The 23,505-nt window shown below is 35.6% G+C and overlaps 2 protein-coding genes across 6 annotated transcripts in view; both read left to right on the forward strand.

Moving 5' to 3' along the window:
• LOC118276825 (neural cell adhesion molecule 1) overlaps positions 1-23,505 on the forward strand; it is a 181,233-nt gene that overhangs the window by 40,601 nt on the left and 117,127 nt on the right. The window lies entirely within an intron of this gene.
• LOC118276960 (uncharacterized) overlaps positions 1-23,505 on the forward strand; it is a 265,349-nt gene that overhangs the window by 9,895 nt on the left and 231,949 nt on the right. The window contains exon 1 of one of the 2 annotated variants that reach the window (XM_050699963.1): positions 16,855-16,864. The exons of the other annotated variant lie outside the window; for it this stretch is intronic. The gene's annotated coding sequence lies outside the window, so the exon portion shown is untranslated. Of the gene's footprint in view, positions 1-16,854; positions 16,865-23,505 lie in introns of those variants that run through there. 2 annotated transcript variants of the gene reach the window in all.

Here is a 23,505-nt window from a genome sequence, read left to right on the forward strand (position 1 = left end):
TTAAGCTGGTTCAGGTTTGATTCCCGGTGTATGGGGTAAGAGTTATTATTGTTTTCCTTACAGTTGTAAGTTTATTTTTAAGTTAAACTTGTGTTGTTTTTCGTTGTTATGTGTTTTTGTACTTTTACGATTGATGATTTAACTTGAAGTTGAGCTTAAAGTAGCGATCGTGTTTGCCCAGGTTTGTGTCATTTAAGAATTTTTTTGTTTAAAAAAGGACGCCGCTTTTGCAAGAGTGCATCACTTTTTTTTTCTTTCGTCTGAAAAATACTATACTGAAAACCGCAGAAAAATCGGTTCAGCCAGATGCAAGATAATCGCACATAAACATACATACACACAGGTCAAACTGAGAATGTCCTTTTTTTCAAGTCGGTTAAAACCAAAATATAGGTAATAATTCGCCTGAGAATATTTGTGCTTAACAAATATCCTTGAATATATAATCAAATTACTTTTCTAAACCTATCAATATCACTTGACATTTATTTTGAACTAAATCAATATTGACTTAATGACTATTTTGCAAAGTTATCAATCACTAGTAATGAATAAATAACTTTTGACTATATTAACCACATAACACATTTTAATACTAGACCAATGAACTGTAAATAAATAGATAATATTATATCTAGATAGAATTAGGTTACAATTTAGTATATAAACAATATCTAATTACTTGTATAAAAACTTTAATTTCCGTGGAAAAAATATCTAAAAAAAGTTTGATACCTCGTTGGTCAAGTAGTTGCAAGTGTGACTGGTAAGCAAGGTGTATAGGGTTAGATTTTCAGATCGAGCTGGGAGTTAATGGCGTTTTTTTTGTTTTTGATTAAAAAGCGACGTTTAATGTCCAAAAGTAGTAATCATTCTGATACCAAAATCTTTGGATCGATGACATAAAATTCATTTGTTAACCACGTAGGTCACCGGTGACTAAAGTTAGCGGAGGACTTGCCTTCAACAGTTTTCTGATAGCAGTCAAAGGCATGTCAAAAATCGATTTTATTTCCAAGATTTTAATCGAGGTCTGTTATTAATTTCCACCATTTTAATCACACTAAGTTTAATTTAAACATACTTTAAAAACAACAAACATTTCAATTACAAAAATGAGACCCAATTTTAAGAATTGACAACACAACATAAAAACACGGCTATCAATCCATCACATACACATGCCTGTCTGACCCCACATTGCAAAAGCGTGATGTGTTCATTTTAATCACCTCCAAAAGCCCCCCAAAGTCCATAAGCCCCTAAGTCGCAGACAAAACATAATTATCGTCAAAATGAAAAATGTCTGGATGTCATAAATTATGACCCGAAACGTAAACATTGGGTTGGATCACCAGTATAACTTGAACCTTAACAGAATTAGGGATAATATAATATTATTAAGTCTTTTTTTGAGAAGGGAATAATCATCCAATGACTTCTCTCGCCTTGGGTGAGGCGGGAGTGTCAGACTCTTACTGACTAAAAACCACCCCGTTCCTTCTCCTGCTTTGAGCCGGAGCCCCGGTAACCTGTTACGTTGTCCGCAGCTCCGGATCGGGCATCAGCCCTACTGGGCCCTATCTGTGGTGGATATTATTAAGATTGTGGTTAAATTTTGTTAGTTTTATAAATAGACTTGTATGTTTTGATTAGGGTTTTATGCTACAAGTGTGTTTTTGAACTTATCTTACTGTGTGGTCTCTGTTTCGTTTATTTTTAACTTCAAACTGTAGTTTTTGCCAACCTGGAGATTATTGTGGCTAAATTATAATGTAGGTTATGATTATCTGGAGCTGTGGACTGTCTAGAGGGCGTGTGGGAGAGCCATGCTTCGGCACGAATGGGCCGGCTCGACCGGAGTGATACCACTCACAGAAAACCGACGTGAAACAACGCTTGCGTTGTGTTTCGTTGTGTGAGTGAGGTTACCGGAGGCCCAGGAGTCCCCCTTCCCAATCTTACCAATTCCCGACTCCTTGTGTTTAACTATTTTGTCTAAAATTATGAAAATAAACTATAAATACTCCTTTTTGACAAGTTAATCGGTTAAAATGTTAAACAAAATTCGTGTATACGTTTAATTTTGAACTCATTATTATATCAGTTAACACTATTATAACATTAAACTAAAAGGGTTTTAGTTAATTAGCTTTTTAGTGTAAGATTAATGTTAGCACACCGTTAAAAGTAAATTAACCAGTTAATTTTCGGACATGAAATTACTTTATTTAACACGGAATGGTAATTTTAATCATGTTTTGGTATACACAGTTTTGTTTGTTAAAGTGTAAATTGTTATGTTTGTCTAATGTATGTTAAATGTGTTGTAGCATGCATAACTACCTAGCGGGTATACCGGGGCTCTGGTTCGAAAAGCAGGAGTAGGAACGGGGTGGTTTTTAGTCAGTAAGAGTCTGACACTCCCTCTCGCCGCGCCCAAGGCGAGAGAAGTCATTGGATGAATTTCCCCCATCAAAAAAAAATAAAATAAAAGCATGCATAGCTACTGAATACGAGGCAGACAATTTCCAATTAAAATTTAAAGTATACACATATTAGAACTTTTATTTTTTTAATAATCTTAGTACCTATAAATAATTCAATATGGTGTCTTCAGCTAGAACTGCAGTTCATGTGAAAGTCTTAGTGAGGTTCCAAGCCAAACTTGTAAAATATAAATTTACCTTCAGCAAATTCCTAAAATGTAAGGTTTCATGTGAACGCATTTAACTTAATAAAACCCAAACCTAAACCAAGTAATTAATAACCGTAATTAATAATCCGTTTGGGGTCGAAACACTTGGGCCATGGGGTCCTGGTGCACATTCTCTATATAAAGAAATTGCACATAAGCTATTCGACTCTACGCGTGACCAGAAGGCTGGCTATTTCTTCGGTCAAAAGATAAGCATTGCCATACAACGTGGCAATGCGGCCAGTCTTCTGGGAACGTTCCCCAATGACAGCGATGCGGACGAGTACTTCGACGCCTAACCACACCTAACCACGCCTATTGCCTTTATTTTAGTTTTAAGTTAGTTTTTATTCCTTATTTTTTTGGTATTTTTAAGTTGTAAATAATGTGTTAGTTTAGATTAATAATTATTCCTAGCTACTTAAATCTTATATGACAAAATAAAAAATACATCACTAATTAACAAGCAAAAAGTTGAATTTACCAATTTTAATGACCCATGTTTGTTCCTGATAAGGCTATCTATAGCCAAGTTTTGTTTCACCGTTTTCAACTCTAAACAAATGCATTGTTCATTTCGAAAAGATCATTAAAATTTTTGTGTTTTCAGCTACTTACTTCTTATCGTTTCCGAAACTTCCTGTTTTTTCGCCTAACGAGCAAAAACAAGATTGTTTCTCAGTACTGTTGCTATTGCTTTTGCAAAATAAATTGGACTACAAAAGGACTTTTTATTATTAAAGCAATATTTTGTTAAAGTGTTAAGTTGTTTGTTAACTGTTTCGCAAAAATTGCTGAATCGATTTAGATGGAACTTTGTATACAATAGGATTCATTTAGATTTTGATAAAAATCTTGCATTATACTTTAATTTCTTTGAGTAGCATTTAGATTTAAGTCTTGTTAACTGATTAGATTTAAACGGTAGTTTTATTTTTAAATTATGAGGAACTATGTAATTAATGTTATTTTATTATTTTTTGTTACAGGTAAATATTCCCAACCCAATTCAGATTAAGAAGAGAGTAAAGAATTTGAGTAAGTACCTATGCTCGGAGCTTAAAATCATAATAAGAACAAAAACGAAATTGTCAAAATGGATGCTTCTTTCTTGCTGATACTTCAATCTATTTACTTCTATTCCTTCAGGGAATTACCGACAAGTCGGTTCTTAATTTGACTTCCATTCACGGGACCACAAAGACCTTTGGAAATCATACGAGGAACCGAAGCCAACTTGTAAAAGCGCATTGTTCAATTTTAATCTAACTGAAATGAGACATCGTTGGGTTACCGGGGTTCCGGCTTGAAAAGCAGGAGTAGGAACGGGGTGGTTTTTAGTCAGTAAGAGTTTAACAATCCCTCTCGTCTCTCTCAAGGCGGGAGGAGTCATTTGATGACCTTCCTCTCTTAAAAAAAGCCGGCAATTATCCCTGTATGCACTATAGAAACTCAAGGCCAATCCTTGATTATTAATATTAGTATGTTGCAAGTTGCAACGTCACACCTTTTATCCCTGAAGAGGTAGGCAGAGGTGTACATTACGGTCGCATGAACATTATTATGGTCTTTCCAAAAATACATTCCCATTTTGCGATCAATTCTAACTAAAAACTATAAACGATAGTTCAAATACAACTGGTGCGATGGTGTTCAGCCACGTGTCGTCGTGGGGTAGCTGTGTAGTGTGTACTGCACCGTGCCACCCATTATGCGCGGTTCACGCTCATTACTGAATTATTATAGTTTATCTTTTATAATCAGCGTGACATATTTGTAATTAATTGCTTATAAGCACGTCAAACTGTTTAGTGTAGTGAAGGTATTTGTTTTGTGACTGCTAGTGTTCAGGACAAAGGCTGGTAGGGTTTTTTTGATGGGATATTTTCGATTCGAATTAATTAAGTAACAATCCGATGATCGAAAAGAATTAAAAGACTTTTTTAAAAACGGAAATCGCTTTCAATTTTGTTTACCACCTGTATTTTTTAAGTCAGGTAATTAATATCCCTAAAATCTATAAAATACTATGCTGATAACAGCATCAAAATCGGTTCAACAAACGCGGGATAATCGCGCACAAACAAACAAACATCATACAGGTTAAGTTGAGAACCTTATTTTTATGTTGGTTCACATATTAAACGCCATGGGGGGCAATAGTGACCGGCGCTAACGGAGGATTTGCATTTTTATTGGCAGTCAAAGTCTTAAATAACAACTTAAATATTTCTGAAGCAGACTCGAAAAAGACATTTTAAACTTAAATATGTGTTACAAAATGTCACAACTCACTCAAATAAAATTGTTACAAGCTAACCTGACTCACTGTAAACCCCTCCAGCATGTAACAACATGGTGTTTACACATCGAAACCCGTAGATCACCTTGACAGCTATAAAATATATTGAACTCATCAGTTCGAAGGCTCATTAGCACACACTCTCTAACGAGCCTACATTCGCGTGACGCGAGAGTCATCCGTAACGTAACATGTTTATATGTATGGTTGTCTGTCTGTCTGTCTCTTAAACAAGTAACATCTTGTTTGTTGAGCTTTGAAAAATATTTTTAACCATGCATAGAACGAAAAGTGAGCCGTTATCAACCTTAGGTATTATAAATGAATTTGTCTCAAAGGTTTTTTCAATAATTATGCAATTATGGTGATACAAAACACTTTTATAAATTACGCCCCACACTTGAATTTTCTCCTGTATCGTGGGTATGTTTACAATCATACAAGTACACGTACCCAGACCCGAAACAACACTTTGTGGATCACACAAGAAATTACTCCGTGAATCCGTCCGGGAATCGAACCCATTGCACGGCAGTTGATTACCCAAGCACCGCGCCAACCGTTTACAGATAAGTACAAGTAAACGTACCGAGACCCGAAACAACACTTTGTGGATCACACAAAGAATTGGTCCGTGTGGGAATCGAATACATTGCGCGGCAGCCGGTTACCCAGGCACCGCGGTCAATTCTCTAATAACTCCATGGAAACGAATACAGGATCCATAACTTAGTTCATCGACAACAATTAATTTTTATCGTGCGTGTTTGGTAGCGTGACAAGATGGCGGTTTGGCGCGAAATTTGACATTACGCTACTAGTTGAGTTAGAGGTTATGTTGTCTGTGGCCATAAAACTAATTTGCGGCGTGTGGTATATCGTTTGACATGGTTTCTTGATTTTATGGGCATATTTTAAATGTTTTAGAGTTAGTTAATAGTTATATTTTGAAAGTTTTATTGGGTGATTTAGCTATTTCAAAATTATGTTACTAATCTTATTTGATTGGATAAAAAATTAGATAAAGCTAGCTTCTGTCAGCGGCTTCGTCCGTGTTCTCATGGTATAAAAAGTATTTTATCACCAAAGTCTGCTCATACTACTACTGTCTGTATACCAAATTTCATCAAAATCCGTTCATTAGTTTCAGCGTGATGGACAAAACATCCAAAACATACAAACTTTCACATTTATAATATTAGTTTGACTGCAACATAAGATATATTGAAGTTAAGATGAACTGAATTATCGTCCCATATCTCAAGTATTTTACAAGTCGATTTCAAAGGACATAAACAAAAATAATTAGAAAGACCATCAATTGTCCGATTCAACACTCTCCCAGCTACATGCACAATTTAGTACAGATTGGTACATTATGAATCACACAATAAACGAAGGTGCATCCTTTATTGATACTTATGGCTCACGGGTCAATGTCAATTAAAGTGCACAAGGTTTTATTTAGCGAATTGGTTACATTAAAGATATTGGAACAGAAATTCCACGTATTATTTGTTATTGTGTAGTTTGACAGTTACATTTTTGGTCTTTCTGGAATTTATGTATATTAAGTGTGGGAGACCATGCTTCGGCACGAATGGGCCGGCTCGACCGGAGTGCTACCACGGCCTCCCAGAAAAGCGACATGAAACAACGCTTGCGTTGAGTGAGGTTACCGGAGGTCCATTTACTCCACTTCCCAATCTTCACAATCCCCGATTTCCCAACAGTCCTTAAATATAGCCACAAAAGGTCGGCAACGCACTTGTAACGACTCTGATGTTTCAGGTGTCTATGGGCGTTTACCGGCTTATACCATAAAACATATTAATGGATATTGTATTGAAGTCCAATGCATTTATTTTGTTGTTGAGTTCTTCGAACCTATCCTGTCAGCAGTTTTTAGTTAGAAACATAGAGAGTATCAATCTGTTGTTTTTGATATACCAAACTGCAAAAAATCAAGCTATGCGTTAAGTTTCTGAGTTTAACAAGCTAATCATCAGATGACTTGTGTATACGCACACAAAATAATTTTATCCCACATCCCAATGATATATAAAAAAAACATATTTCCTAGAAAACAAAACAGATCTTCGGTCTCCTTTGTGACATCGTCACAAAACCAATTAATGCATCGCAGTTCTAAACTGTAATTAATTAATTGGCAACACTAGATACGCTTCCGCGTCCCAAGAAAAGTGTTGCCAAGGTCAATAATTAATATAATTGGGAGTAATTTGATGCTCTAGACTTGTATTACACATAGTCTTGATACGTTGACGTTTCAATGATTTTGATTTTTTTTATCTATTTTTTTAAATATTGATAACTGACTTTAAGCTTCCGTATGTACTAATTTGATTGATTGGTTTAGATTTAAAAAAATGATTAGTCTATAAGTCTGTGTGTGTGGGATTGAATTACATAGAAATAAGACTAGCAGTTTCATTGTTAGGGCAAAAAAATAAATATAAATAGGCCTTACTGCCACACTCAGAGTCATTTAATGCTTCCTTAAACTATTCTTTAGTAACGATTTTGTATGGAAAACAATTGCTAAGGACTGGGTTAAGTAACCATTAAATGACTCTGAGTGCGCGAGTTATTGTGTTTTAAATGGTATTCTGATATAACTGAAGATCAATGGAAATCTTAATCTGAAATCACTTTTGAGCTATCCGTTTTTTCGAACCTAGTTCGTTAGTTAAAATAATAATATGTACCTTTCCAAATTTTTATATGAAATCAATATTTTTTGTTAGCAGTTTAATTAAGATCTTGTATACTAATTATGAGTTATTTTAATTAGGAGATCTCATGTCTTAAAACAATTGAACTAACGAGACTCTATAAGACAATAAACCCTTCAATATCGAACTAAATTACTATAATTCCTCAATCATCAGCATCAGGCAATCAGCTGTGAATTTAACCCTCTACCGCCGCAGCCAGTAATAAACAAACCATAAAATAACCGTGTCGTTCGTCACCTAATACATTACTGGGGTTAACGAAGCGAGCTGTCAGCGGTGGAGGGTTACAAACCCTTTAACGTCTGTACTGTGGTATAAAAGACCGGGTTATATTGTCTTAATTGATTTTTTGTTGTATTTTTCATTGTAATTGGTAAATTGATTAAGGTGTGTTGTTTGAATATTGAATATATTTAAAATGTTTAGTGGTAATCTAGAATGATTAAAATGATAAATACTTTAAGTATAATAATCATTTATTTCAGATAATGCCCATAACTTTGTTAGTAACATTAAACTTAATAAACTAATGCTAGTAGATATTATGTGATAACAATATGAACACAGGGCAGTACAATTTCAAATAATCATTAAAAGAGTAAGCTTTACATATTCCTGAATTTAAAAGACCTGAAAAGTATAAAAATCAGAAGCCACTTTAAAAATAAAATTCGCCATCTTTAAACCAATCTATTTTTAAAACAACATTTTTTTCTTTACTTCCTAAAATAGATGAAATAAAATAGACTCTACAGAGATAATTAATTTGTTTCGCTTTTTTATCTATGGTTTTTTATACCAATCTGTCATGAGTATGTCACATTAGCGTTTACGGGTTACTTGTAAAGGTAATTTTATGAGTAAAGGGTTAAGATTAATGGTTAACTTTTTAATAAAGGTAATAGTATTTTTACGCCCCTATCTCATGGGGGTGGTTTAGTTTTGGAAGCTAATGTCATTTTCGTAAGTGATATTATAAAAGTATTGCACTATTATTCAAAGTAGATAAGTGTATCAAATATTTTAAAAATTAATCCATATTCATAAAACTTTGTACCAGTTTTGCGCAGTTTATATCGAATCGTGTGGGAGAGCCATGCTTCGGCACGAATGGGCCGGCTCGACCGGAGTGATACCACGGCCTCACAGAAAACCAACGTGAAACAACACTTACATTGTGTGAATGACGTTACGCGAGGCTCAATTACCTCTTCCCAATCTTTCCAATCTTCGATTGCCCAACATCGCTTAAATTCCTAACCCACAAAAGCCTGGCAACGCACTTGTAACGCACCTCTGGTGTTTCGAATGTCCATGGGTGGCGACGATTGCTTACCATCAGGTGATCCGTCTGCTCATTTACCAGCTTATACAATAAAAAGATCGATATTCCAAAGAAATGGTATACAAATTTGACCCCACAAACCCGGAGTTACCACAGAAAAAAATCTCTGAATTGGTATGGTAATAGAAGCAAATAAAATATCTTTCTCCACCCTATAAAGGGAACTAACAAGAACACCCCAAAAATATCTTTTGAAAAAGTTAACGAAGTGTACTTATGGTACTTGTGTGCAGTGCAAGGCGAGAGCTATACTTTATTAAGCTAAGAGACGATGACAACTATGTTGAAGAAAAAAGAGTCTTTTGAGCGTTTCCCGTACGGTATTTTGAGTATTCTAACATGTTTTGATAGCTGAGCTTTACTAAATTTGTATTGTAATAAGCGCAAATGCGTAGCTATCATTATAACCAAAGACCAAGAAGGAAAGAGAGGAAAGACCATAAATATTTTGTGTTAGGACAAAATGTCACAAATTCTACGATACTGTAACTCGTGTTAAAGGAGAATGCTCAAAAAAACCCAGGCCCGGCGCAAACTATACGTATCTCAGTTTATCAGTATAAATGAGTAATGAAATGCTATATAGGTACCATCATCGAAAACGATGGCTAAATGTTGGAAATTGATATGTATATTTTAGCATGGATTAATTTTTATAATTGTTTTGATTTATGAAACTAGTAATATCTTTTTATTTTATTGAGTTAATACGCTTCGTATACGCCGTGAGCATCAATCACAGATCACCCCCTCATCAATACAGCGTGATATAAGACGTTTTATATAGTAGAGGTAGTGGGAGAAATGCAATTGGCGAATATTATTGTTCATGCATACTTGGGAAAAGGACGCTCGGTTGTTGTGCCCATGTGATGACCATCATATACTACCTTGGGTGGGCAAGGCACCAAGGTTTTGCAAATCCCGCACTTTCACTACAAAATGTAATATTAGATGTAGAAAATGATTGAACTTTGAATAATCTAATACATGATGTTTTGATAATGTATACATTTGTTTTAATACTTTCTACTCGTAATATCTTTTAAATATCATCATCATACCAGCCGAAAGACGTAAATGATAAATGATAAATGATATTTATTTCTGTAAATAGATTATAAAATAACACTTTTACACGTCATTGCTGATCGATTTAAATATAGTCCCTGACAAAAAACAAATAGCAATTTCTTACATTTAGCCATCGTTTTCGACGATGGTAACTATACGGGATTTTATTACACATTTATACTGATAAACTGAGATACAAATCGTTTGCGCCGGGCCTGGGTATTTTCCCCATACTTCATGGGCATTCTCCTTTTTATATAAGTACATCATTTAATTGACTCTATAATATACCGTCACCTATACCTCATATCTGCTTAATGTTTGAATAACTTAAAACGAATTGAATTAAAATAGTTCTTTCTCTATTTATTCTAAGTAGAGAGAATAATTATGTCCTTTTCGAAGTTTTAGGAAATGCCAAATAAAAGAATTCTATCTATCTAAGAAAGAAAAACAATTTATTTGGCACTAGCAATTTATTTATCTAAAAGTCTAATGATACTAATATAGTATAAGAAAGTAACTTCTCTTCATCTCTTTCCATCGCCCAACATAGCATAGCATAGCATACCATACACCACATACCCACCAACTGAATCACGACACAAGAATGCATAACGAATTCCTCGTGACTCTACTAAGGGGAGATATAACCACTATATGTATGTATGTAGGTATGTTTGTAACAAATTGTATTCGAGTTTTTTATCGAAGACTTTTAGATATGGGTAGTTGTTTGATTTGATTTGATTGTGATGAAAGATGTTGCTTTTTATGTGTTAAAAGTTTTGTGAATGGTGTATAGGTGTATCAAATGATATTTGATATAAAATATTGTTGTTTTAAACAAGCAGATTTTTTTTTCTTACTTAATAAACCTCCAATGAGCCAGTATTTACTTGGGAATAGAACGTAAGACATCTTATTCGGCAACCGTTTTTATGATCACACAACCTATCAACAATAAAGGTGTATTTCGCATGAAACCTTCAACAAAATCCCTATATTTATGCTAAATTACATTCTCGATTGATTTATGGTAAAATATACCTTGCTTACATGGAAAATATTTAATACTTTGAACTTGGTTTCACCTCGAAGTTGTCCCATAATTCATGGCTTTCTCTCGCACACATCCTTGCGTTTATGTCATGGTGTAAATATGGTAAAAACATTTATTGGTGTCCTGGAATTTATATATGCCTTTTACTTAGAATCTTCTCGTATTTAATTCTTGTAGAAATAGTCAGAAAGTGTATTTATTCCAAAGTTGAAAAATCCTATTCGTTCTCGTATTTGTAAAGCTATAAATTATAAATATCTTATATTATATTTTTGCGATTTTTTAAACATACTACTACTTTTTATAATATCTATCGTGAAACATACTAAATTAACTAAAAAAACACGGTTTACTCACGTACATGGAGAAAAGCTCTACTAGTTTCTATTGAGAAGGTTGCGTGACGTCGCCGCGTCTACGCACGCTGCTCATGATGAAGAGTCCCTCTGTCACTCGAAACTAGTAGAGCTTTTCTCCATTAATATACGTGAGTAAGCCGTGGTTTTTTACTTAATACGTCCACTACTGGCGAATCGGTTACAATTTCCAATCTCACTTGTGTTTTAATCTCTTCTCAAAAGCAATCGCAATAAACGTTGTATTTGTAACAACTCTCTACAGCATCCGGTTTCTTGCGCGATAAAAATGTGTTTGTCTTGTTCGTGTTTTCTCAGAAACTGCTGCGTTGATTGCGATGAAGTTTTGTATTACGGTGCTAGTTTTATAGAATGTTTAATTGTAATGTGATATCACGCTTTTTATGCTCCGAAGAGATAGGTAGAGGTGTAAGAGAGAGACACCCATTTTTCCATCAGTGATGGTTTGATTTTCATAGTATTTATTAAGAACACCTTAACCACACTTGAACAAATCATGCCTTTTGCTCAACAATTTACTTTTAAACCCATACACTTTTATCAACAAAATAGATAAGCACTAACTGCCGCAGCAGAGACATTTAATGAATACTTAAACTATTCTTTAGTAACGATTTTGTATTAAAAACAATTGCCAAGGACTGGGGTAACTAACCACTAAATGACTCTAGGTACGGCGATAACCACTACTCTAAAGTATCGTCTAAAGAATTTACAAAAATCTCACTTTCCCAATCCGATTCATGATCAAGAATTCACATTGTACACATTCAGAATGGATTCCTTTCGACCCTCGATTCAATTCGCCCCTCCGACTATGAAGTAAAGCTAATTGATCGATTGAATATCCCAAGGGGAGGTCTGTATCTTAATTTTTATTGCAATCGATTCTCCCTTATTTCGAAAGCAATATATTGATTAGATAGGGATTCTTGTGTTTGTGATAACAGTGTGCTTTGCTACCAGAGACGTGCTATGCTACGTTGCTGTGGATGCGTTTGGCTTCCACCAATCATATTCATTAGTAAACATAGCTTAGCACTGGTGGAAACGAACTCAGCTAAGTTATGTTTTTTATATGGAAAGATGCGTGCTATGGATAGCTTTCCTACTATCGATACATCGCATACTCGAGCTGCGCATAGTACGCATCTTTCTTGCCCAGCTACATAGCTCAGTGGAAATGGTCACATAGTTTCGCAGCATCGTAGCATAGCTGCATTGCTCTGGGGCAGGGCTCTGGGTTACTGTTGGGCAGAAAGCCCGCCAGAAACGAACCTCGCCTGGTTGGAGGTAAAAGCAAAACCTATTAAACTGTTATTTCCAACATGCTTCTGCCTTGGTTTATCATGGCCTATTTGAAGACTTTGTCAGAAGCAGAAATCCGTCTTCATACCATTGATTTGCACTTATCACAAATTATGACCACGTACCAAACTAGAAATTATCCCAAGATCACAATCGGACTCCATCCACCATACTTATCATACAATTTACTCTCAGCGGGTATCTTACACCCTCCAAAAAGGTTTCACACCCGCATAAACTAAAAACGAGTTAAGTATCCTTAATTATAACAAATGGTACTGACTCATTATTTTTATCTCTCTCTATTAACATACGTGTGAAAGGGACAGCTATAGGTCTGAAGTTTCGTGGGAAAGAAATGAACCATAGAGTATTTATTTATGTTAAAGAGCTTACTTAACGAAAATTAGTGTCAATTGTCTATTGTTTTGAATTCTTAATGCTAGAGTTGTTGAAATTAAAGTTGTTTATAGTTTACAATGTAAATAATTGAAATTCTCAGTAGTTGTACGGAGTCTGTGTTTCTAAATTTGTCAAATCAACAGCCTATAAGTGGCCACTGCTGACTAAAGACCTCTTCTCACACGGAGGTTTGAGCATTAATCACCATGCTTGCTCAATGCGGGTTGGCGATTTCATACTTGTAATTAGAAATTATTATCCCAGGTTTCCTTACGATATTGTCATTTACAGTTTGTCAGTGAGGTTTAATAATCTTAGAAAGTACATATAACTCGGAAAAGTCGTATTGGTACTTCCCGTTGGTAGATTTCGAACCCGCGCCCTCATGCATGGGAAGCGGGCGTCTTAAACCTCCGGGCCACCACGACATAAACTAACTAAATGGCTTGTCACTAGGTAAAGAAAGGTTAGCAAAACTACATAGTACTACTACCTACTGCTCTTTAGAATTTGTTAAATATGCATTCTCACTTTTCGCTGGTTACTTAAGAAGTATATCAACATGAACTAAACTGGCTAAACTCCATTATATTACCAAGAATATTAAAAACAACGATCTCAATCACACTTTACCCAACTCAAAATACCTTGAACAAGTCCAAAAAAAATAAACGCCAGAGTACTTTTATCCAACACCAGTTCTCTTTTGCAATCGAAATAAAAAAATATCCCCATCAGTTTTGCATGGCTTACAATACAATAGTATGATGTTGACCCAAATATCTCTAATATATGGGAAGCTCAAATACCGAGGTGTAAACCGTTAGACAGCTGCTTATGCCCCTAAGGTCAAGAGGGTTTGAGTGTAGATGCATAGAGCCCACACAACGAGTGTAGAGAGATATCGGATCGGATAAAGGTGTGTTAAGCTTTCCTTGTTGGTTATTAGTTGGTTTAACCGATTTTTGAAAAAGAGTGTGTTGTGTTTTATGTTTTTATGGACAGTGGAACTTGTAGTTAATATTTAGTACTTTTGGATTGTTAACACGTTAACAGTATTCTTGTACCCTTAGTATAAGTTTGGTTTTAAAATAATCTAAACAAGAGCGGGTTAGACGCTCTGATTGGCCGGCTCGAATAATCCAACCAATCCCAGGGTGTTCCTGATGAAGAGTCCCTCTGTGACTCGAAACTAGTAGAGCTTTTCTCAGAATATTTACGTGAGTAAACCGTAATTTTTAACTGACTACCCAAAAATGAGGAGGCTCTTTAGTAAGTTAGTTTTAGATCGAACGTCAAGTGATATGATTCTGGCACACCTCTTATTACATGCATCAATCTCTTCAAGCTTGCTCGTGGATTAGCATGCTTCTAAAATATGAAACAATTAAGCCTCAATTTCGCACAACCGACTTAAAACCAACTATCCATTTGCACAAACACGCAACATTAAGATAAATCACATTTAAATAAAACCCAAATATAACCAAGTGTTAGCTATTTGTGCCAAATATACCCATTTAAATCTATTGAATTTATTGGCTAACATTCTGCGGGTATTGTGGGTGGGGTAGTGGCAATCTATGGGAATAGGGTGGGTCAATATATCTGTTAATAGAGATGTCACACGGTTCATATCCCATGCCAATTGAATTTTGGACAATTATTTGCGATTCTTGTCAAATGGTAATGGGTTGGTATATTCGACTTGTTGCTTGTTGAATTGCTGTTTGTTAATTGTGGTTAAAGGTGTGTGTTTGTGGATAATGTGGGCTTGTGTATATGTATGAATGAAATGCATAGATTGACAGACGGATAGACAAGGTTCCTTGTTGAGTATGTGATCCTAAATAGGCTGTTCGTGTTTTTAAAAGCTTCAATATTCACGGCATTTAAAAAAAATGTAATTGATATCGTAATGAAATATTTTTAAAGAAAAAATCTTTGGCAGTAAAATTATCTTAGTGTGTCACGAAATGCTGCTCATGAATATGAGTCCCTATCGTGGCTTGAAACTAGTCGAGTTCTTCGTCAAACAGTTACGTGAGTAAGCCGATAACATAATAATTAAGATAGTAAAATTGCACAATGTTTTTATTATAGTTTAATATGAATTTATTTTGTCTTATAGTTAGTTGGATGGTCACGGCTGAATATACATAGAATAAATAAATAAATACATATTTCATTTGGTACACAATTCAGCTTACCTCATAACCACTAATAAACCAAAATTAATTACAAATCGATTGCTCACACCTTTAACTTATAATAACTAGACAAACTTAACTAAAATTTTCTCACGGTTAAACTTGTTACGTTAATTTTAAACCATAGTGCGGCAGTCTGTAATCTGTGTAATAGTTAACTCACTTACCGTATTCATTATCAGGTGTTACCAGTTTACTTTAACTGGACTTTTAAACTAGATTGTAGTTAATTTAACTGATGAGAAATAATGGTGTGAAGTTCATTTCGATTTTTATGCTTTTAAGTAGAATGAATTGCATTTTGCTGTGTCGTTGGTAAAGTGCGTCTGCCGGACAAGAGGTTTCAGGTCGGATTGAGTCCCGGGTCGAGCAAGGTATTACTGGGCTTTTTTCGGTTTTTCGAAAATTTCTCAATAGTAACACGGATTCTGGTTAGCATTGGGCATGTTTAGGTTGTTGATATGAAGAAAAGACAGTAGTATTTTTCATGAATTTGATTTTAATGTACCTAAGGGTGACAATTTCACAAATTCACAGCCCGTGTTTTGACTGAAAATTTTTAAAACACTCAAAGATAATATTATGTTAGTTCTTGTTTTTATTTAGAGACATTGTATTAAATTGTTCTTATTTTTGTTACAGGTAACAAATTGAATTATACTTAATGAAACGTTGGCGATTGGTGATGAATCAAACTGTAATATCAATGGAGGTAAGTAAGTTTGACTGCACGGTTGGCGCGGTGGCTGGGCAACTGGATGCTGTGGAACGCTTGGCGGGTTCGATTCCCGTATGCCGCAACTCTGTGTGTGATCCACAAATTGTTGTTTCGGGTTTGGGTGTCATGTGTATGTGAGTTTATATGTTTCGGAGTTTCTTGCTCGTTCTTCTCCATATGAATCTACAGTTTGGAACGAGCAAATAGAGCAACTAGAGAACTGACCGACAGACAGACATTTTTAACACATTGAACGCCGTGGTGGTCACCGGTGACCGACGTTAGCGGAGGATTTTCCTTTAACAGTTTTCTATTGGCAGTCAAAGACTTAATATTGTAATATTTGCTTTAACGTTCCATAGTGCCTTTCCAGTCTAATTGAAATAAATACTTAGTTTTGACTAGACTGCACCTCAAAAACACTTTATTTTAAAACAAAAACTGAACACTTAAAGTGCAACATTACTTGCGCAGTGTCACTTAAGAAATCAACTCCAATCGAGCTTTATTGACCGTTCAATTCCGCGTTCCATTTGACTCATACAAACATACAAACAAACATACATACAAACAAGCGAGTCATACAAATATGGTGTCCGTTTCATTAAATTTGTATGTATATAGTTAATTATGTAGTTTAGCTATTTGCTCTAATAAGGAAATGTAAATAGGTATTGAGTTTTATGTAGGTAGGTTAGTTATTACTCAATTACTCACAGTGTACCTCGTTGGTCGAGTGGTCGTAAGTGCGATTGCCGGGCAATGGGTCTCGGGCTCGGTTCCCGGGTCGGACAAAGTTTTGTTGGGGTTTTTTCGATTTTTCGAAAATTACCCAGTAGTAGCATGGCAAGAATTGTGCTAAGTCCCATGAATTAGGCTTATACCCTATTACATGGGACTTATAAGCACAAAATATGGTGATAAGTCGAGGATTGAGAAGACTACCGGTAATCTCACTCGCATAACGAAACACAATGCAAGCGTTGTTTCACGTCGGTTTTCTGTAAGGCCGTGGTATCACTCCGGTCGAGCCGGCCCATTCGTGTCGAAGCATGGCTCTCCCACACTACTTGTTAATACGAGATTTTTTCTATTTAAAAATTCAGCAGTTAATAGAATGCTGCTACTAAACAAATAATTATGTCTATGCTGTCGTTTCTTATATACAATACGTATTAATTATCAATTACTATGTAAATTGACGTAGAGCCGCAGGCATAAACTATTATTTCTATAATTTTATTACCTGACTCATATCATAATGACTAACATAGCATAAAATATTAGAAAAAAAAACCTTTAATAGTTACGCTAACAGCCACTAAACGCTAATTTGCATATCAATCGATCATTGTAACTCGATTCAGTGGTGCGAGACCGAATTGATTGTTGGAATCGATTTAAAAAATCGATTTATTCAGCGACACGTCAGCGAGATACCGAGTATGGGAGTTTTTGAACATGAATATATATTTTTATTTTATTACATGTATAATGGGTAATTGGGCGGTATTATAATACAATATGGTGGTAAAGAATGGAGTTTTGACAGTTTTTTTTTCATTGTATTCTTAAATACAAATGGATTGATGTTTTTCATTGAAGTTTGTGTAGGAAGTCCTATTGGTCCTACATTGGACACGAAATTCTAGATTCTGTGTTATCACACTGATGTTTGAATGTTTGTCCGTCAATAACGCTGAAACTACTGAACGAATTTTAATAAAATTTGATATACCTGACTTGGGTGATAGAATTTATATTCACCGCTGGCCTTTACGTGTACGTAACAGCCTTTAAGTGGCTACTACTGCCTAAATGTCTCTTCCTTCCTCTTCTCGCCTTGAGAAGTTTTAAGCATTAAACTAGAAGCAGCTCCCTACCATAACCTAAACTGTAGAAATCTAAAAACCAATAATATTAACACGCTTATTTATATTTAGGTACTATATAGCGACCTAAGTCACATAGACCAAATAAATATAATAATCTAATTAATTCTACAAAACATGGGCGGAGTCCTTTAACTAGAACATACATATATGAATGACTATTTACAGTTAGCACTAACACGGCTAAACTATGACGTAATCATAGTGTCATAGTAACACTATAATATGTTACTGAGGTCAGTGTCATATGAGTTATAGGCATATAGGCAAGGTGAAATGACGCTAATTAGTGTTATAGCACCTATAACCTTTCAGATAAGCTGGTGTCAATTCTATGGCTCGTAGATACAATAATAAGCCATTATAGATAAGCTAATCGGTGATTAGTTACATTTTAATTGGTACAATGTTAGTTTAGAGTTATATTCTTGGCACTATTAGGTACTTAGTTTTATTTAATTCACTACTACTTAAGGGAATGTGCTATAATCTCCATGCTTAAGATACGGCGTTACCTAGCGGGTTTACCGGGGCTCCGGCTCGAAAAGCAGGAGTAGGAACGGGGTGGTTTTTAGTCAGTAAGAGTCTGGCATTCCCTCTTGCCTCACCCAAGGCGAGAGAAGTCATATTATAATTTTCCCTTCTCACAAAAAAAGATAATGTCTCATAATCTCCTCTCTTGGTAGACTGGTTGGAGATAGAAGTTAGAGAGTTTAGGTTTATCAGAGAAGCGCCGTTGCTCGGTCTTTATCACACCCACGGAAAGAGCAAGGATGGTGACAAAATGTATTTATTTGGTCATCACTATACGGATACACGACTTATACTCGCCAGTACGCATTATATTTTAATTTTCAATCAAGTATGACATAACTTTTAACAAAACCGAAATGTCACCATCAAAAACGAATATACATACATCAAAAGTGAATTAATGATCAAATAAACATTACCAAATAAATCAAGTACAATTTAAAACTATTTTAAAACTACGTGTTACTTATTTAGAATGAGTTATTGTGTAAAAGAGTTGTAAAAAAAACCCTAAACGCATCGGAAGTGGGTAATAAATCTTTTGACATTTTGTTGTACAAAAAAGCGCGCGCATTCTAAATAAATAAAAATGGCCGCCGAATTCGAGTGCGTTTTGTTTCAATGAATTCTCGTCACACTATGAATGGTAGATTTTAATGGTGTGATTTTAATTTTCGTACCTTATAAGGAAAACAGCTTTTTTACTACTTAAAAAAATCATCTAATGGTTTCTCCCGTCTTAGGTGAGACGAGAGGGAGTGTCAGACTCTTACTGACTAAAAACCACGCCGTTCCTACTTCCGCTTTAAGCTGGAGACCCGGTAAAACTGCTATGAAGTCCGCAGCTCTTTTTTTTTTTTGAGGGAAAATCATCCAATGACTTCTCCCGCCTTGGGCGAGGCGAGAGGGAGTGTCAGACTATTACTAACTAAAAACCACCCCGTTCCTACTCCTGCTTTTCGAGCCGGACCCCACATACGGTGGCCGGAAATCGTCTGGCGAAGTAAAATAGGTATCGTATCTGTGAGACTTTGCAGTCCATCCGTCTGTTATCAGGCTAAACAGTCACAAAAGTGTAAATTTTTTTTTTTTTAAAAAAAACGTTGCCCCACACTAGGATTTTCTCCTGTGTCGTGGGTGCGTTTACAAACATACAAGTTCACATACACTTGACACCCAGACCCGAAACAACAATTTATGGATCACACAAAGAGTTGCTCCGTGCGGGAATCGAACCCGCTACACGTTGCGCGACAGCCAGTTGCCCAGCCACCGCACCAACCGTGCAGTCAAAATTGGTTCTATATCTTAATTTTATTCTAATAATGGGCTGTCTCTCTCATATATAACAAACTAGCTACGTCTGCGCGGTTTCACGCGCTCTGCTTGGCTCATATTTCATAGCGTGATGCCTGAGCCTTCCTCGATAAATGGACTATCCAACATGAAAATAATTATTCAATTCGGACCAGTAGTTTCGGAGATTAGCGCTTTAAACAAACAAACTCTTCAGCCTTATATTATTAGTGCAGAATGTGACTTTTTTGACGTTAAAATGTACGGAACACTTCCTACACAAATCCGGCACACACTTATACAGTTTAACTATTTTGTTTTATTACACTTTTCCTGTATTTTTGATTTGTAAAGACCAGAAAAATAATGACTGAAGTGCATTTATAATCTGTTTTGGTGTAAACGCCTTTTGTTTTTGGTCACAGAGTACTGCTTTTGTTACGTTTTGAAAGTTCATTGAACTTTTAGAAACGGATGGCTGGTTACAAGTGGTCTTTGGTTCAAAATGAATGGGCTTTTGTATAACAACAAAAAAACTGTAGTATTTGTACTAGTACCCTTGATTTGTGATGTTTCAAAGGAACCTGCAGGTTCCAGTGGGTCCATTCATGCATTTCGTTTTGCGTAAAAAACTAATTTCATGGTGATTTGTTTCAAGTCCGGTAAGGAAGCATGGGACCTTAGTTTAGACTCTCACCATAAGACCCGGGTCCTTGACTTTTTTTATCTCAGTTATTCTGAAGAGCAGAACACCAAAGTGCTTGTAGTAGGTATGGCAAATAGGCTTACTTCCTATTCCAATTTTTAATATGGACACTTTCACTTTTAATTCCGGACTCATAAGATTTGGAACAATTGGAATCGTGTCAGTGAGGGTAATCGATGTGAATGTATCTTTACTAAAAAAGGAAAAGTTTACGTCAGGAAATGATGGACTAATAATTTCTGATTATAAGTTTGAAATCGCCAACTCGAATTGAGCAAGCGTGGTGATTATTGGTTAAAACCTTCTCCTGTGTAAAGAAGAGGGCCCTTTAGTCAGCAGTGGTTTCTTATAGGCTGTTGATGTGTGATATATCGGGAATCGAACCAACGTAACATAACAGCTGATCGCCATTTGTTACCTCACCTCTGATTCTTTAAAGAATACAAGTTCCTAATTGATGTTACCTCATTATTTCATTAGTTACATGGTTGCCATGGCAACCATTATCTTTAAGCGGCTTTTATAAAAGAACACTATCCATTTAACTGTTCAAAGTCGGCTATAGTAATTAACACTTACAAAAGTAAACTTAAAAAGCGAAACGCAGCAGATCAAGCTACTCTAATCTGTCTATTTATCCCATCGGAGTTTCGACTTTGTATCAAAAGAGATAAAGTTGAAAATTGGAATGTAACAGAAAGGTGTAAGTTGATGTGCTGGCGTGTGTACTATTAAAACAAAAGTTTACGCTTTCACTGATCCATATGATGTAAGTGTGTTGTGTGATGATTATAAGGAAATAGGGCAGGAGTTGGAAGCATATATGGAATGGAATAGAAAAGGCCTTGAAAAAGAAGCATGGAAGATTGGTAAGGGGGTAATTGGGCCTCCGGTAACCTTACTCACACAACGCAAGCGTTGTTTCACGTCGGTTTTCTATGAGGCCGTGGTATCACTCCGGTCGAACCGGCCCATAATGCCGAAGCAAAATGGCTCTCCCAGACTTATAAAACACACAATCCCACAATTCAGGATAAATCCTAATAAAGGCACTGAATTTGGACAATTACTTACACCAGTGATCCCTTTGGCGTTACAAACTTCAATGAGATAGATAAAAACTGCTTTCCATCAAGCAAGCCAAGCTTGTTTGTCACAACAATGGCATAAAAAGAAACATCACGAACAAACAAATAAAGAATGTATAAAATTGACATTCATACAACGATTGACAATAGATATAAAACACATTACAACAACTACAAATAAAATCTATTTTAATTCGAAAACTGTTATTTATTCATCACATGTAGCCAATAACGTTATCTGTTCTCAAATAACTGAATAAATAACTCGTTGTTCGTTTTAACTAAACAGTTACTGAGAATTTTTGAGAAACCTTCAAGTAGGTATGTTCGGTGGTTGGTGTATCGCATACGCAATTTGATGGAGCGATTTCTTGGGATGATGAAATGATGTGTGACAGTCCAATGGTAGACTATGTGTCTCCTTTATAGAAAAGGGTTATTTTTTATGGTAGAATCATCCGATGTCTTCTCCCGCCTTGGGTGAGGTGAAAAAAAGTGTCAGACTCTTAGTTATTGTGCGGGTCTGCAAGCGTGAGGCGAGGCACCTCAAAGAGCCAGGCCAACACAGATGGGTCCCAGTAGGGCTGATACCCAATACTGAGCTGCGGACAACGTAATATGTCACCGGGGTTCTCAAATCAGGAGAAGGAACGGGGTGGTTTTTAATTAGCAAGAGTCTGACCCTCCCTCTCGCCTCAACCTAAGGCAGGAGAAGTCTATGATGATTTTACTCACTCAAAATAAAAGACCCTCAGTGATTAAAAACCACTCCGTCACCAGGCAGTCCTGGTCTTACATATTATTACCATGTGAAAATATTTGACATACTTAAAAGGCCGACAACGCACCTGTGACTCCTCTGGTGTTGCGGGTGTCCATGGGCGGCGCTGATCGCTTACCATCAGGTGACTCGTTTGCTCGTTTGCCTCCTATTCCATTAAAAAAAAAATTGAATTTTGACTGACTTTACTGACTAAAAACTACCCCGTTACTACTCTTCTTTTAGCCGGAACCACGGTAAACCCCCGCTAGGCAGTCCCCAGCTCCGGATCTTACATATTATTACCATGTGCAAATATTTACCGATGACTAAGTTGAACATCTTAGAATTTGTGAGTTTATTTATAAAACTTGGTTTAGTTTAAACTCAAGCATTGAAGGATTTGTCTTTGACTTAACCTTAAAATTCTTACAAATTACTTCTTGTGTGCTAATGAAGATTTGTTTGTTTGTGAATACTTAGTTTGTAGTTTTATGCTTATGGATTTATTTTATGGTTGTGAGAATTTTTCTGTATAATGATTGGTTGAGCTTTTCTTGGAAAATGTTTTATGTGTGTATAAACAGAAATGCATTACATTATGAAATGTTTCAGTTACATTATTACAGCTTTTCTTAAAGATAGATAGTAAGGAATTGTCTTCGTTTTTTGCAATCAGAAATATATCTATTCTATATTAAGATATGATGGGACTGACATACGCTGTGCGTTATAAAAGTCCTTAAAATATTAAAAAAAGAAACCTCAAATCTCTATAATTATTTTATTTATCTATCTAATTCCACGACCAATGCACCTTCATACCTACCTATGCAAGTCCTCAAAAACCTTCTTCCTAGCATTTTATACTTACAGTAACTTAACACACTCATTTCACTATAAAAACCCAATGACACCAACCCACACACACATACACACATTGTAAAACACGGCATACATACAAAAACAATTT

This window comes from Spodoptera frugiperda, chromosome 17 (genome assembly GCF_023101765.2).
Source record: "Spodoptera frugiperda isolate SF20-4 chromosome 17, AGI-APGP_CSIRO_Sfru_2.0, whole genome shotgun sequence".
NCBI classification, from domain to species: Eukaryota; Metazoa; Arthropoda; class Insecta; order Lepidoptera; family Noctuidae; genus Spodoptera; species Spodoptera frugiperda.